Below are 17191 nucleotides of genomic sequence, written 5' to 3'. Positions count from 1 at the left end.
GCTAGCTAGAGAATGTAATTATCCTCAGTGACGTCACGTGATTGAGCACAGCAGCGGGGTTCTTTTCATATCAGATTAGTAGGGGCAGACGTCGGATTTAAAGAGAAGGTACAACTGTGGGTAATTTTGATATTTCCCGGCCACCAACCCGAATGTTTATATTTTAGTTCATTCTGTAGTATTTGGAAGAAGCGCGTGTTTTAACAGCTTCTGGAATGCATTTTAACACAAATAGGCCTTTTCCGTAACTGCAGTATTGCTCTTTCAAGCGATAAACAAAGTAAACTTCAAAATTAAACGTAACTATCTTGATTTAATGAAATTGTATAACAAATTTCATTCTCTTTGTTAAATAACGACGTAAAATGACGTCATGTAATGACACAGTCTCAAACCTTCAAATCGATCCTCGTGCGGTGTAACTTTAAAGAGGAGGATACAAGTTTTTATTAAGTGAATATGTATCAAAAGGTTTGCTCGCTCCAGTGGTTGCATTGTCAACATATAACTTTTTCCAATACAACAGGCAATTTAAATTCAAAATAAACATCTGATGAGTTCAATATTGCAAACATATTGCTAAACGCTTCCCAGTAATTTCAGTACATTGATTCATCATGCTTTTGATAGAGGACGACTGGAACATTCATGGTTCCACCATAGAGAAGCTGATGAACGCAGACGTGTGGCCCTGGTGGCGTACGGAGATAGTGGTGCTTCTGGAGCCATCAGATTAGAAGAACCACCAGGGAGACAGATTTACCAGTCTAACAACGAGGATGGATTCAAGGGATGTTTCCATAGCAAGAGCTACTGGCCAAAATTGTGACATTTTCAATTGTCAATACTCATATATGTTGGAAGAACTTGTTTTTGAATGCTGAGTCTATTTTTCTAAGAATGTGACTATAGTTTCACATACACACTTTAGAAATTTGATTACAACAAAAATGCTTTTCCTCACTCTTTCATCTTCATATATGACTCTTCCTACCAACTAACAAGAATTCACGTTTTAGTTACTTTACTATGTACATAAAATAACTCATATTATAAAAGGGGGTGTATTTGTATTATTTAATTTTACAACTTCCTCCTCTAAAAAAAATTACAACAAAATGCAATATAATTACAATGCATGTACCCTAATAATTGTTTGATTGTTTGTTCGTTATTTTTATTTGATAGCAACTCTGTTTCATTTTGCATTGATTTACATCTTCCACAAGAAATACATGATAAAGATAACCCAAACACGTAACATTTAATTTAGTTACTATGGATTTCGTAGAGAGATTCCCTGTATTCTCATTTCTGTAGCTGTTTGTATTTTGTGATGTGGTTCTTGTCTGAGAGATTGTTGGTATGAGTATAGAGCCTGGAGGTTCCCTGTCACCTGTTGACAGATTCCTAGGACCCCCATGATATGTCTCTGTATACTAAATGAATAAGCTGTCCCTGATTATAGTGAACTAGGGTATGAAGATCATCTAGACCTGTCTTTACTCTCATTGTGTCTACATGTCTGTAGCACAAGATCTCTAGAATGTATAACAGTATAAAAGTGGGACATATAATAGAGGCTAGTCATTCTGTAGAGCAGACTGTTGTTCTGGTATCAATATATTGATGTAATGGATTCTAGTGTAAAGTTTGATATCCCCTGATACAGCCTGTCTCATCTTTGTAGACCAGAACTGTCCCCCTACAACCTTGGTATACATCTCTGTATCTACCTTATACTTATACATTACATATGGCTGTGCTAACTTGACATTGATCATCTCTATAATTGATAAAGATTCCATGTATCTAAGTGTCTTGTAATAATACAATAATAATACAGGGCTATGTACAGCATGTCTGTAGTACAACCAAACTTGGTTATTAATTTCAGCATGTGATAGGAGATTTTGTCAGCTCTATACCTCAGTTTGTTTTTATGTTTGCTAGTTTCCATTTATAATATAAAAGCTGTTTTCTGAGGGACAGAAAGTCTCTGTAGCTTGAGGACTTGATACTATGTCAGGAGGGGTGAATCTATTATCTGTTCTATTGTATGTAGGCACCTCATACAGCTTTGTATGTTCAATTTGTTTGTTGCATGATAGAGATATATTTCTCTATATATATTTACATCAAACTCAGTCTCAGAAATCAGAGTATGTTCATCTGTACAGATGGAAAGCCTGGGGTTATGAAGAATATTTATAATATAAGTCCTAATGGAGGGACTGTGTAGCAGGAATGCTAAACCTTTCTCATACAACCCATACAGTCGAATAAGTAATTCATGTTGTTTGTTGCCATCAATTTTACTCAGAAACATATTGTTATTTGGAATGAAAAAGTTAGGACAAACCCCCTCACACACCCACTTAAGGATAAGTTTAAAACAGACCCAGAAACCCTCCAGGAAATTTTGTGGACACCAGTGAGGTATTGCATTTTGTTGAATCACCCAGAAAAGTGCTGTCTTCACGTGATAGGAACACAGTGATTTCTCATCATCACTTATTCTATTATTAAGTATTTCTGTTAAGATCAATTTAAGCAAGCAATAAGTTAAGAATTGACAGTGGTTCATTGCATACACTAGTTTTTGTTCTGCCAAAGAGAAAGAAAATCTTCATTCATTGTTTTCATGTCTCTCTAGTTTATGTCCAATTGCTACAAAGTGACATCCTTTTTTCACTATATCATCAACAACATGAGGTTGGGGCCATGAGTGACATCTGTCTATCCATAAGGAGGCAGATGGAGGCCAAAAGTCACAAACAAAACAGTGGGCATCATCAATGTCTAGTGTTCCAAATGTTCCACTGGCACAAGGTCCATGTGGAGTGGAGGTGAATGGTGAGAGAGAAACATGTAATCTGTCTGTATTGAGAACTAGATATAGAATTTCTGTTATTCATTCTAACACACACTCTCTGGATTCTTCTGTTCATGCTTGGTGACAGTAAATATAACAGAGTGAATCCTGGTGGACTATCAGAACAGTCACAGAGGACCAGTGTTTGTCTGTGTGTGTTGTAATACTGAGACTGAGATAGTTCCCATATCACACGGTAATTATTTGGGCACAACATAAAGTCTAAATCTGATCCTTCCAGTCTGAATCCTTCTCTTTCACTTCCACTCACCATCATACTGATCTCATCACTTGATGTCACTTGATTTCTCTCCATATCCTTGATGTCCACCGCATCTCTCCTCATGGCCACCAGTTGTGAGGTCCCCACTTTACGACACAGTCCCACAAACACCGACTCTGATATGTTGTATGGCTGTTCTCCGGGCAATGATTTAAGGCAAATTTATAATCTTGTATTATATATATGTCACTTTTAAATTTCATATTTATCTTTTATAATATGCCAATTAGTACCGGTAATACTCATCCTAGATAATTTAAATCATATTTACTTTTAAAAAAATTATTAAAGGATTATTGAAGCACATTTATGTAAAGTTTGTGAGTTTAAAGGCATAAGTTTACACATCGATAAATTCTGGAAAAAAAGGACGTTTAATTCTGACAATTCCAATTACGAGAAGTTTTAGAATTATTTCTCTTTGAAGCCTCCATACAATCTATTATTTCTGAACAGCGTAGGAACACTTTATGCCGCGATGTGGAAATGAATTGCAATCGAGATGAACGTCGATAAAGTTCAAATTTAATTGTCGAATCATTTATTAGAATAAACGTATAAAAAACCCTTCAAATATTGTTTAAGTCAACAAATATCGTAAATACAAGCAGACTTCAAAAGAATTCGTACTTGACCATGTTGACAATAACGACAAACGCTCTAAAACGAAAACACCCTTGATTTGCTCTGGTTTGTTCAAAGAAGGGACAGAATTTAGGATATAGACAAATGAATTTGATGCTAATAAGGCAAGAGCCTGGGGAAGGTTTCTATTTCCTATCACAGCGCTACGGAAAAATGAGCTAATTTGTTTTGTAGGTCTATAAGGAACGTCGAGAATATGACATCAGAAATTTAAAATTCACACTTGTGAGCTGACAGTGACATAAACATAATATCCCCGTCTGTCTGTACTGTATGTCTTTAGTCTTGTTTTTATTAAATTTCAAGTTTCTATAATCGATTAGCTAAAACAGACTAGAAGTAACGGTTTGTTCCATTTTCTTTCTACAATAAAAGCTATGTCAAGAAAGTAGTTCTGATTGAGAAATTTATCGAGGTGTAAACTTTTTATTGAATTTGTTCTCGTTAATCAAAACACAGGAAATCAATAAATAAAATTAAGATTGGAATTATTGTAAATTCTCTATTTAAAAAAAGAATGTTTGATGTGTATCTGATGATTTTATTGTTTTCAACTTATTTTGAAATTTTGAAATAATTTATGAATGGAGGAAGCTAAATTTTATTGTAATATTTTTTTTAATGATAATTCTTTTAATATGATAAAAGTTCTTATCAGGCAAAAAGGTCCATCAAAGAAAGAAACTTTTATACAACATGGTAAATCAGTAAAGTCTTGTTTTACTTTATGTCTAGTTCAGATATCATCATCATTTTATGTGTAACTATGTGTATACCATTATAATGATACATCTATTCTAATCTGAAACTTACTTAATATAGATAAAAGTCAGTTTATTTTCTGAAAAAATTCAATGGAACATCGCTTTGAGTGAATGGTTAATTTCCTAATTCACTCCGTCTGTTGTTATCGATCCTCATCCAATGAGCTTTGATCATTTATTTCTGAAAATTTTCATCTAAAATATATGAGCAATGATTTCCTTTAGATAGAAAAGATATAAACTTATTTTTCTTACGTTTACAGTACAGTCATTTATTTGATGTAACAATGTAGAAGGGCAGTGGTCCATACTGTGAATTCAGACTAAGGGTTCAGAGAGTTTGAGTTTCGTTTAAGTCTGTGAAGAACCCGCTACAATTTCTGCCTTTTGGTGAAGATGGGCACCCAGAGGATGTCAGAGGGATATTGGACAAAGAAAAGACCAGGAGGTTCTATGTGTACTGCAAGGTGGGTTGTATTGTTTTTATTGTTTTATAATACTATAAACCTACTATTACTCGCGTCATCTTTTATTCGCGATTAACCCGTTTAAAATCAATCCGCGACGATTAATTTTCGCGACTGAGGAGACATTCTCTACAAATACAAAGCAATATAATTGGTCGCGGCAATTAATACTCTCGAGTTAAAGTAGGTCGTGAAACTGGTGGATATTTCTCGCAAGCGAATAAAAGTTGGTTTACAGTACTCTAGAAACTCTTTAACAATGCTTAATTAATTTGTAGAAGTCTACATGTGTAAATTCTTTAATATTATTGTTGATGTTCATGTTTGAAAAACCAATTATCAATGAAAACAAATAGGAAATGTTTCTGAATCGAAATTAAATAAATGAGATGGATTTTTAGAGTATGTATAGGTCTTAATTTTATAGCGAATAGTGATCACTAATTAGAATCCAGGCCCTTTGGATAACACTGTAGCTGTAATGACTTTTGTTCTTTTTTAGCTAGGGTATGCTACGACACAGAGGAGTTGTGATTTTCTTCACCTCCCTGTATCAGGTCGCCCGCCTTGCGCAGTGGTTAGAGCGTCTGCTCCAGAGTCGCAGAGTAAGGCGTTGATCCTTACGTCACGGGCTCGAATCTCACTGCAGACAATAGAATTTTGTGTTTCTTACATATAATGTACAATATAATGTACTACTCTTACTCATCATATATCATAGTTTGAGCATAAAGTCTATTGTAGAAATTGTAAAAAAAAATGCTTTGAAGTGTGAAAAACTAACACTTTCCAACATATAACCTTAAAGTAAATACTCCTGTATTTTGAGACAATCCCTAAAAAATATCCAGAAGATAGATTTTCCCTAATCTTGGCATATATACTGAAGTCATTGTAAATTACATATGATTTAAAATTACAGAGTTTTTATATTATAGTTTTCACACAATAAAACCCAAGACGCACCCTTAACTTAATTACCTAAAGTTTGCAACCTTCAGAATTACAGTCTTTGATATTTTGTCACATTGTTATTCATAAAAATTATAATTTCACAGTGTAAGAGAGACAATCTAAAATTGTTCGAAGAATTTTTTGTTGTAGAAGTGATATTCATCAGCAAAATGTCAACGCGAATCAACGAAGTCTTTCATTATTTTCCTTTCTTCTGCATAAAATATACACAAAACTACAACAGGAATATTTAAGTAATTAATGTTTGATTGATCCCGCCATGTTGATTGTCAGGGAACAAGGAAGACGCCTAGCATTGCTGAGGTGGATGAGGAGGAAGAAATGGAGCCTGCAGAAGCCAGGGAAAGTTCTACACGATTCGTCTCGAGCTAATTCCCAAATCTCCGTCAAAGAAGCCCTCATGGAAAGTTAACGAGGTCAGGCTTACAAATATGTTCACAGAGCAGACCTTCATCTTCATGTTTAACCGCTTGATGTTTCGGGAACACGAGGATATGGAGATAATGAGGGAATATGTGGAGATAACGAACAGTATTCGAGCTCAAAGTCCATTAAACATTACAAAATAGGAGCAGAGCAAACACGGACCTCTAAAATATCAGAGGTGGGATCAGGTGCCATGGAAGAGTGAGCATCCCCTGCTGATTGGTCACATCCGCCGTGTGATCCTTGTCATGATCGGGAAATAACAATCGACTATTCAGTATGTAAATAATTGCCTAAAAATTGGAATGAACAAGATGTGTCTGTAAAACACTGATGCCCCCATATGGCAGCTTATGGAGAAGGTTAAACTTCTCAAATGCAAGTCAAAATCCAGGCCAAAAGATAAAAAATGTTGGTACCCAAAGAAAGTGGTTGATATCCAAAGGAAGGTCTTGTCACAAGGTTCAAGGTTTACATATGTGAAGTATGAAAGTCCTAGCACCAACCATTCATAAGTAATGGCCAAGGTTAAAGTTTTTTTTAATGTAGGTCAAATTCCTACATTAAGGTTACAGGTTCAAAGTGGTTGGTATCCAAAGGAAGGTGAAGTCACAAGGATTATGAAGTATGAAAGCCCTAGCGTCAACCATTCAAAAGTTATGGCCAAGGTTAAAGTTTTTCAAAAGTAGGTCAAACTCCTAGGTCAAGGTCAAAGGGTCAAAGAGGTTGATATCCAGAGGAAGGTCTTGTCAAAAGGAATACACGTGTGAAATTTGAAATCCCAAGCACCTACTGTTCAAACTGTTCAAAAGTTATGGCCAAGTTTTTTCAAAAGTAGGTCAAACTCCAAGGTCAAGGTAAAAAAGATCAAAGTTGTTGGTATCCAAAGGAAGGCCTTGTCACAAAGAATACACATGTGAAGTTTGAAACCCAAAGCACCAACTGTTCAGAAGTTATGGCCAAGGTTAAAGTCTCTTAAAATTTTGCAAAAGTGGGTCAAACTCCAAGGTAAAAAGGTCAAATATGATGGTACCCAAAGAAAGGTCTTGTCACAAGGAATATACATGTGAAATATGAAAGTCATAGCTCCAACCAATCAAAAGTTATGGTAAAGGTTAAAGTTTCTCAAATGCAAGTCAAAATCCAGGCCAAAAGATAAAAAGTGTTGGTAACCAAAGAAAGTTGTTGGTATCCAAAGGAAGGTCTTGTCACAAGGTTTACATTTGTGAAGTATGAAAGTCCTAGCAACAACCATTCAAAAGTTATGGCCAAGGTTAAAGTTTTCTAAAAGTAGGTCAAACTCCTATGTCAAGGTCAAAAGTTCAAAGTGGTTTGTGTCCAAAGGAAGGTGATGTCACAAGGACTACATGTGTGAAGTATGAAAGCCCTAGCTCCAACCTTTCAAAATGTTATCGCCAAGGTTAAAGTTTTTCAAAAGTAGGTCAAACTGCTAGGTCAAGGTCAAAGGGTCAAAGAGGTTGACATCCAGAGGAAGGTCCTGTCACAAGAAATACACATGTGAAATTTGAAACCCCAAGCACCAACTGTTCAAAAGTTATGGCCAAGGTTAAAGTTTTTCAAAAGTAGGTCAAACTCCAAGGTCAAGGTAAAAAGGTCAAAGTTGTTGGTATCCGAAGGAAGGCTTTGTCACAAAGAATACACATGTGAAGTTTGAAATCCAAAGCACCAACTGTTCAGAAGTTATGGCCAAGGTTAAAATTTTTCAAAAATGGGTCAAACTCCAAGGTCAAGGTCAAAAGCTCAAATTTGGTGGTACCCAAAGAAAGGTCTTGTCACAAGGAATACACATGTGAAATATGAAAGTCATAGCTCCAACCAATCAAAAGTTATGGGCAAGGTTAAAGTTGACAACAGATGGACAAACAGACAGACAAAGAAACAGACAGACAGACAGGACAAAAACAATATACCCCCGGGATCTTTCGATCCGGGGGCATGAAAAAGTCTGTCAGCATTTGAAATAATGATGGGATGTATTTGCTAACAAGGTCATTGTAATAACCATAGAACCTACGAAATGATGACTTTAAGCGAGACTGCTGATATTTTTGTTTCATCAACTTGTTTGTACTTAAACTTAGCCCGTTTTAGAAATTGTTCATACGTAGAGCATGCTCTGGCGTATCGAATCAACTGAGAAATATAAACCCCGTATGCAGGTGATAAAGGTATATTGCTGCACAAGTAAGGGAAGTTGACAATTGAAAGGTTAAAGTCATCACGTTTATCATAAAGCTTTGTTGTTAGATTACCATTAACGTTTTTTTCTAATAAAATATCCAAATATGAAACAGATGTATCAGACTCTGTGGTATCTTTTATCTCAAGCTCAACGGGATATATCGTGTCGAAATAAGAATGGAAATAACCATCTTTAATTGAGAATACGTCGTCGATGAATCTAAATGTTGAGTTGAAAGTGTTTTCTTCTTTTCACGTAAAAGATTTTGAACAAATTTTCTTTCATATGAATACAAAAAAAAGGTCTGCTAATATCGGGGCGCTATTGGTACCCATGGAAATTCCAATAGATTGTTGGAAGATCTGGTCTCCAAAAACCACGTAGATATTGTCAATCAGAAACTCGAGCATCTTCTTAATGTCAACTTCAGAGTACGTGTGTGAACAGTCAGATTGTTTTTAAACAAAGTAATTTTGCAAATGTCCAATGACAAGGTAAGTAAATTGTTATTGAAAAAGCAGCTGTCAACGATGTCAGAAAGTCTGGACTTTAATTTATCGTGGGGAATAGTTGTATATAAAGTTGAAAGTACTAAGTTTTTATGTTGCTGATTTTGGAAAAATTTTGTGATTTCAAATGTTCCAAAAGTTCCTTGGAATTTTTCAGCATCCACATCTGATTTACACCACTTCTCGAATATATTGTTGCACATTACATTTGAAGTTTCTCCTTCACTACTGTTAATATCTTAGTGAGAGGTAAAGAAAGGGGCTTGGTAGAGCATTTACTGGAACCCGCTATGTATCTTTGTTTGTAAGAATTTTTATGAAGAATCGGAATCCAATATAGATATGGTAATTCAAATTCATGTTGGTTGTTGGGAATATTAAAAATATTCAAAACTGACATATTATTTTGAAGAATTTCCTCCTTAGAAAATCGAGCTATGGGTATAAGTTGGATTTCCACTTGTATAATTAAATCTCAGTTCCTCTAAAATACAATTTATATAATGAGCCTTACAAACAAAGACAATGTTGTTACCTGCTTTGTCAGCAGGGACCAGTACATACAGTACGGGCAACGTGGATTATGCATTAAACCGCTCTCCCCCGCGGTGTATTAATCCTTTCCGCGATACACCCCCGCGGTTAGTTCAACGCGGTCCTACCTGTAGCCAGGCATAGACCGCGGCGGTGTGACTTACCGTTGGCAGGCACATCGGTCTAAATTGCAAGTTTTGAGTATAAATGGTTATGCTATTAAAAAAATATATACAATGAAACTACTACCGAAGAATTTCTTAGATGAAGTTTAGTAGTGTAGGATTGTTTTTCAGAAGTATTCTGATGTTTGATCAATGTGTTAAAATAATTTTGTTAATAATAACTTAATTCCTCGACATAAGCATAAACTTTGTTTCCGTAATTCTGTATCTTTTTTTATGAAACGCGTACATGTTTCGATAAATATTCGATAGATGGAAAAGTTTTGAAACATGTTTAGGAATGTGCAGTAAATCTCTCTCTCTCTCTCTCTCTCTCTCTCTCTCTCTCTCTCTCTCTCGTATCAATTATCATGGCGTTTTTTTTAATCGGCATAGTTCCTTTGAAATTTCCGCTTGATTGCATTACCCAGGTACATGTATCTACATGTAAGTAACCATGGTCATCAGAAGCGTGTGTTAGCTGAAAACACTGGGTAGTAGAAATATTATTATACAGTTTTACTAGCTCTCAATGTGCAAATAAAATAAGAGAAAGATTGTGCTTTCCCCATAGTATAAACAAGTTTACAGATGAAATGGGGTGCTTTGTTTCATTATTTGTTAAAAATCAAAGTTCATTCCGTTGTGCGTAATTTATTGATTTTTTCCTATGTATAAGAATTTTTTTTTTAATATTTTTATTTTTCAATAACATACAACATATTTTTGAGGCAACAGAAGGCCTCCGTAGATACCTCACCTGGGATGCCAGGAGCTCCCTGGATTGGTAATTTATTTCGTTTATAAATTATTGAATATTTCCATAATATATTTGAAAACAGCAGAAAAAAAAAGACAGATAAACATCATTGTGTGAATAATGCAAATATTACAGACATATATCTTTACACAATTTACATTTTCTTGGACATAGTCACATAGATCATATTGAAATTTGAAAAAATCATAATATATAATACAAAGAAAAATATTTGTCAATTGTAAATAGTAAAATTAACTATAATGATGATTTTATAAATATATAGCATTGGAGAAACACTCACATTCAACCGGAGGTAAAAAAAAAACATCTAAAGAGTCCATCCACATTACCTCCAGGTTGATTTTATAACAGGATGACTGACCCACCCTGCAGTGAGTGTTCATTTAAAATAAAATTAAAAGGAGTTAACAATTTTACAATTTCAAAGACAAATTTTGAAAGTAAATTCATTAGTATTTTTCATAATTTTCATAACATTTGCATAGGACCTAACAGAGTCTTTTAAAGCATGTATCCGAGAATTTTCACTTTCTTCAATATTATCAATTCGACAAAACATTTTGTGTTTATATATTTTACATGCAATAAAATAGAAAAGTTTATTGTATAGTCTTATTGTGTTGTTTTGAACAAAGCAGAATCCGATACAATGTGTTTCCAATGAACAGGAAAACCAACATATTCACTGCCTGTGCTCCATATTTGAGAAACATTTTACAATCAAAAATTAAGTGTCTTGTATTCTCCAATTGATTTTGACAAATTTTACATTATTTGTTTTTTTTACCTATTCCATTTACTTAAAAACAAATTGTTGCATAGTATATTATTTAGTAGCTTGTAATTAAATTCGGCTAACTTTTTGTCCTCCATTAATTTTATTTTATGTAAATAAATATTTTCCCAGTCCGAATTATTTGCTATTTGGAATTCGATATTAAGTTTACTTTGAGAGCATGGAGTTTGTAATTTTTCCTTTTTTAATTTAGAGTAAAAAAATTTGGTGTTTTGTTTTTTATGGGTTAAGATAGGATTATCTATTTTGATGAAGTTTATCTTCGAATAATCAAATATTTGTTCGGATTTTATAAATACTGTCTTAATTATCATATATTCATAAAGCCAGTTACTTTTGTTTTTATTAACACATGAAAGATCGTCTTAAGATTTTAAATTTCCATTTTCATTAAATAAGTGCTTTGTATATAAGACTCCACTTTTCACCCAGTTTTGAAAGCAAAATGATTTTCCCTTGTAGGTAAAGGTCTTATTGGACCAAATAGGTTGTGTCAAATATGTGTGTGCTGTATCTAGTTTTGTGTTTTCTTTGCAAAGGTTAAAGCATGAAAAATCTTCTTTATAAAAAAGTGGCATGTGTTGAACAATATTAAATCTTTTTATAACTGTTTCTGATGTAATTAAAAGATACTGCAAATCAATACCTAGAGCTTTACAAAAGCTGTTTACAAAATCCTTTATCACATGCTTGGTTAACAGCAGTCTAGGAACCCAGGCTGCCTTTAATGCCTTTAGTTTTGATTCTATATCTGTCAAACCTATGCCACCCTCAATTGTTTCCCCTATCACAGTATTTCTTTTTATTCGTTCATTTTTATTCCAAATAAAATTGGAAATTAATTTATTTAACTTTTTTACATATTCTTTATCTGGTAGTTCTAGTATTGTGGCCTTATAAATCAACTTAGGAATAGCTAAGTTATTTATTACAGCACATTTGCCAAAAAGTGTTAATTTTCTTTTCTTCCAAGACTCAAATAAAGTTTCTATTTCATGATATATTTTCATGCAATTTTTATGGTAGCATTCTATCCTATCATGTCCTAGGTATATTCCTAAACATTTCACTACATGATTTGTTATATTTATACCTTCCACATTGTTGTATTGATCTTTTAAAGAGCCTAAAAGGATACATTCTGTCTTGTTTAAATTGATTTTTGATCCCGCGTGTTTACAAAATAGATCTATAAACTTATAGCTTGGGATAATGATTCAATGTTTTTAACGAGGTTGGATCCTGATATTTAAAGTCTTAAACTTTTTTTTGTCAAGTATATTTTTAGTTTCTACACACATAGCTTAATTAAAAATCAAAACCTAAAATGGGGGTCAATACGCTTCTTTTGGCGCTACAGTTCATTTAATATGACCTTTTTGCACTGAAATTTGTGTCTTAATCAAAAATTACATCTTCGACGTTTTCCCTCCAATGTTTTTATCCAAGTAAATCATGGGACAAATTAAACTGTTAGTCTATTTAAAAAAAGACACTTCAAAATTGTGACTAAGAAAAAGTTTCAAATTGCTTCGCATAATCAATTATTTGTCCTTTCTGCACTCAAAAAATGTGATTTTTCTGGCATTAAAAATTAAACAAGCAAGAAAATTATTTTAAAGTCTTAAACTTTTTCTGAATTTAGGCAGATTGGTCAAAGTTATCTTATATATTCAGAAAATAAAAACAAAAGTGGGGGTCTATGATGTAAATTTTTAGATATTACTAAAAAAGTGTTAATTTTATGTTAAAATTGGCTAAATTTTTTCCTGGAGTTTCAGAATATATTTACTATATTTGTCACAATATAATGAAAGAATTCATAAGAAATAATCTAATTGATATTTCAGAACCAGCATAAAACATTTCACTGCAAAAAACAGCTCTGTGTGCAACCAGCGTGGAAAAATCGGAATCTAAACTTCACAGTACTGTATATATTTCAAACGGGGACAAAATGATCATTTTATCCTAAAAAACCTTCCGCCACAAAATATAGTTCCTGGCTTAATCCTCTTTGAATGGAATTTAATCGCGGTTTTTTCATTGGATATAGTTTAATTTGCATTGTAGAATTCAGATTTAATGTTTGAACTTAAAAATGATGCAGAATTTTATAAATAAAGGTCCAGACCAAAATCTGCTCAAAAGCTTAGGATCGAACCTCCTTAAGTGCCAATGTCATATCATCTGCGTGTTGTATATTTTTTATTTCTTTATCTGAATTTTTATATTAAAAACCTTCAATGTAGATGTTGTTTTTTAATTCTTACTGACAATATTTCCGCTACAAAAAGGTATAATATTGCATAAATTGGGCATCCTTGCCGAATTCCTCTATTCATTTCGCATGTTTTGGAGATCCAACCATTATTTTTTAATCGGAAAGTAGAATTTTTATATAGGATTTTTATCCATTTTATAAAATAATTACCAAGGTTAAATTTTTCGAGAGTTTTAAAAAGAAAATTACATTCTACGGAATCGAATGCCTTTTCAAAGTCTAAAAAAAGCAGTAAACCATCTTGATTGTTGTTTTCACAGTAGTCGAAAATGTCGAGAATTAACTGGCATTTATTCCTATGAATCTCCCTTTAATATACGCGGTTTGCTCGTCTCCTATGTAACTATCAATTATCTTTTGTAAGCGTCTAGCAGAAATACAAGCAATTGTTTTATAATCAGTATTTGTTAGACAAATTGGTCTATAATTTTTCAATAAGGATTTACTTCCTTTTTTATGTATTAATGATACAACAGAAAGTTTCTGCGAGAAGCTCATCTCGTTGTTTTGGAATATTTCTTTTAACATACCATAAAATAGTGGATATAAATGTTTCCAAAAGCATTGATAAAATTCATTTGGTATTCCATCTAATCCTGGGGATTTGTTAGTCTTTAAATTTATAACTGCCTCTTTACATTCTTCAAGAGTAGGAAACATATCGCATGCATTTTTATCAGTTTCAGTTAAGGGTTCTATATTACATTCGTTTAGATATGAGTTTATATTGTTATCGGGTATCAATTTTGAGCTATATAGTTTTTCATAAACGTTACACATTTCTCCTAAAATATCACAGTTTGTAGAGAGTAGTTCTTTTTGATCAGTTTCAATTTCATTAATAACGTTATGAATCTTATGTTGTTGTTTTTTTTTTTCGAGACCTAGAAAATATTTTGTATTCTTTTCCCCTTCTTGAACCCATTTGGCACGTGATCGAATCTGTGCACCTTTTGTCCAATTATCATAAAGGTTGCTTAATTGAGTTTCTAATTCTCGTTTCATATTCATATATGTTAAATAATGTGGTAAATTTTCAATTTCAGAAATTTCTTTTTCTATATCCATTATGTTTTGTTTAAAAGTTTTTAAGCGTTTAATGGAGAAATTAATTGAAATATTTTTGACATCTTGTTTCAGGATTTCCCATTTTTCAAGATATGGTTTATCTAGCTTTTCAGTATTTCGTATTAGCTGAATAATACTTTTCTTATAATCATCTTCGCTTAAAATAGACGTATTCATTTTCCAATATCCCGTCCCCCGTTTATTTTCAACCATTTTATATTCAGATTTCAACATTCTGTGATCAGACATTCTTATTCCATTGCTATAGGTTCCTGGAATCTTTCTAATTGATATATTTTTAAATTGATTTAGTAGTTCATCACTTATAAAGACAAAGTCTATTCTACTTTTGGGAGTATCAGAAGCGTCACACCATGTAAAACCATCTAGGTTTTTATATTTATCAAACCATAGATCTTTAATATTTAAGATATTTACACAGTCTTTTAGGATTTTAACACTCCTATCATTAATTATTAATATCATTAATATTACAATTAAAGTCCCCACATAAAATAATATGTGATTGATTAAGTGCATTAATATTAATAAATGTTTTCAACCTTTTGAAAAAAACTATTCTATTTGATTCTTTGTATGGTGCATAAACATTGATCAAAGTGTAAGTTTTATCATTAATATTGATGTTAACAAGCAGTTTTCTGCCATCATTAGACTTATGCGTATCAAGTATTTCAGCATTTAATTTTTTTTCCAATAAAATAGAAACACCTCTACTAGAATTTGAATCTGAGAAAGCATGAACAGATTTTCCAGGCCATTTACAATCACATTGAAATTCGTTTTTCTCAATGTAATGCGTTTCTTGGATAAAACATATATCTATATTTGTATCTAATATCCAGGTATAAAGTTTTTCTCTTTTTTCTTTTGAATTCAAGCCTCGTGCATTAACAGAAATGAATTTCACTGTATCCATTTTAAATAATTAGTATTATATAAGTATATCTCTATATTTCTATAAGTTTGATTAGATTACAAGTACAGAACGTAACTTGTTTACTATGAACCAGGAATTCCTTGGGTGTCTGGAAATAGAACTTTGGTCTATCCATTTTGTGCTTTTGTGCTTTTCTACTTGAGTTGCTAGGTTCCCTGGTGTTTTTTAGATCTTTAATCATCTCTGAAACCTGAGCAGCTTTGGCCTCAATTATCTCAGCCATCAAGGAGACTTGATTGGTAACAAAGCTAGGAGAAGGAGTGACCATATTGCCGATTCTCTTCGCTTCCAGGGCCGATTTTGCCGATTGGATAGCCGATACTCGTGGAATGTCGCCGCTTCTCATTGCTTTTACATATTGATATGCATGTTCGGCTGATTTTGTGGTCAAAGCCAAAGATGTTTATATTGCAAGGGTAGAAATTTGATAGACAGTTTGCCTCTCCAGAGAATGGAACATCATCGGCATTTGGCTCTGTAAAGTGTTCACATTCTGGGTCGCCTGGCTTATGCCCTTCTAACTTGCATACTTTGCATCTTGGATTGTTAGGACAATCTTTTTTGAAATGTGAGTTTTCCCAGCACTGGGTACAAAAAGGGGTGCGTTTATTTGAGGGCTGTCCATAGTAATAAATGAAACATTTTAGGCCTGCGCATTTGCTAGTCCGTGGGAGAAAATTCCTGGCCTGCAGAGCTTTCACATCAATAAATCTATTGCCATTTAGAATTCCTGTCATCTTATGAGTTTCCGGGTGACGGATTTTCTCATATTTGAGCTCACTAGTAAAGCTAAGATTGAATTTTTGAAGCATTTTCATCACTTCATTATCGTCAACGGATAAAAGGACACCCTTGACCGTTATTTTCATAACATCCTTATTTGGGCTAGAAATACCCGCAGAAAAGGGGTTTATATCGTAAATCTTCACACTGATATTTCGAATCTCAAAGCCTTCGTGTAAAAGTTTTACTCGGCTTTCCAAACTGTTTACATAGAACCTCCAAAGATCACGATCTTTTTGTACACATTTAAGATCTTGCACACACGAAGCCACAGCAATAGAAAACTCATAGTCTGTAATTCTATTGTTATTTTCATGAGGAAGCTCAGAGTTTTTCACATATACAGGTTTTAACAGTTCCATTGTTATTGTTTATGCTATCAATAGAACTGTTAGAACCGTTAGAGTTATCTCTCGGTGAAGAGTATTCAACCGAACACAGCGAACACAGGTATAGGCTACTGAGCAGTGCTCAGTTACTCAGATCCGAAGAGAGAAAAAAAAGATTTAGAATCGAAGTCAAAACTCACAAAAAATTCACAAAAGTTTCTATATACATACATACAGCTGACAAGATGATTTTCATCCTGAAGAATTACAGTTTTTGGCTATAAATCCCCAGAAATTTGTCAAAAATCACAAAGCTCAGAAAAACACTTCCGACGACCTCT

At 33.3% G+C, this 17191-nt stretch overlaps 1 pseudogene; it reads right to left on the bottom strand.

The window, feature by feature from the left end:
* Positions 1 to 1276: 1276 nt before the first annotated feature.
* LOC133174896 (uncharacterized) lies at positions 1277 to 15961 on the bottom strand (annotated as a pseudogene).
* Between the last annotated feature and the right edge of the window lie 1230 nt (positions 15962 to 17191).

This window comes from Saccostrea echinata, unplaced genomic scaffold (genome assembly GCF_033153115.1).
Source record: "Saccostrea echinata isolate AGI-Se365-2 ecotype Australia unplaced genomic scaffold, CSIRO_AGI_Sech_v1 ptg000060l, whole genome shotgun sequence".
Taxonomy (NCBI): Eukaryota; Metazoa; Mollusca; class Bivalvia; order Ostreida; family Ostreidae; genus Saccostrea; species Saccostrea echinata.
The sequence above is the reverse complement of the archived record's forward strand: the minus strand, read 5'-3'. Positions and strand labels throughout refer to the sequence as shown.